This window comes from Salpingoeca rosetta (assembly GCF_000188695.1).
Source record: "Salpingoeca rosetta unplaced genomic scaffold supercont1.27, whole genome shotgun sequence".
Classification (NCBI taxonomy): domain Eukaryota; class Choanoflagellata; order Craspedida; family Salpingoecidae; genus Salpingoeca; species Salpingoeca rosetta.
Window position 1 is genome coordinate 21,081 of NW_004754907.1, and position 1,190 is coordinate 22,270.

Below are 1,190 nucleotides of genomic sequence, written 5' to 3' on the forward strand. Positions count from 1 at the left end.
TCCTTCTCCTCGCCCCACACACACACACACACACACACACACACACACACACACACACATACACACACACACACGCACGCACACACACACACACACCTGCGCATGACTGCGTCGCTGTGGTTGGATGTGCCCACCATGACCATGGACGTGTGTGTTCACAGCTGCTCCTCCCAATCCATCATGTGTGCACCCACCCATCATCCTCCAACGATCCTCACGCAGTCGTCCCCTGCAGCCGCACACACACACGTACATATCGCAGGTGAGCTGCACAGCTACACTGGTGCACGAGACACCCACAGCAGCAACACCAAACACCCACAGCAGCAACAACACCAACACATGCACCATGTGGCAACCAAAGCATGCATGATGGGCTCACCTTTCTCACGCATGGGACCACTGCATGTGCACAGCAGCGACAGCCGAATCAGGGGAGTTGCAGCAGCAGCCGGCATGCGAGCCAGCCCGCTTCCATCATTACCATCCTGATGTGTGCTGGTACCTCACCACCTGTGCATGCGTGTGTGCGTGTGTGCATGTGTGGTTGCAGGGAACGTGGATGGGAACAGAACACGCAGAGCAAGCCATTATGTCAGCACAGCAGAAGAAGTGAGTGACATCACATGCACCACGTGTGTGCGTGTGTGTGTGATCATCATCCCCCATCAACCCTTCTTCCTCTTGTTCGCTTCATCGCACCGCATCACCGCCACAGCCCCATCACACACCCAACAACCACTCATCACCACCCACATACCATGTGTGAGACGAGTGCAGCTGGCACGCGTGGCAAGTAGCCTCGACATTTCCCTCATCCTGCTGTCTGTGCGTGTGCATCGCCTGTGAATGTGTTTGTGTGCGAGCACGGTGAGTGAGTGAGTGGGAGGGAAGAGAAAGCATTGATGTGTGCGCAGTCACACTGCTGCTACCGGTGATGCTTTGCATGCGTATGTGAAGGAGGAGAAAGGGAAGAGAGAGAAAACAGAAAACAGAAGGGAAGGAACAAGACATGCTGCACCCCATCCACCCATCCATCCCTCTTCCTCACACCACCACACACCACCGTCCTCTGTCACCAGCCAGTCAGCCACACCACACTCACCCAGCATCCCCCACCCCACCTCATCCATCCATCCATCCATCCAACACACATCTCCTCTCCGTTTCCCCTCTTCTTCTTCTCGCCC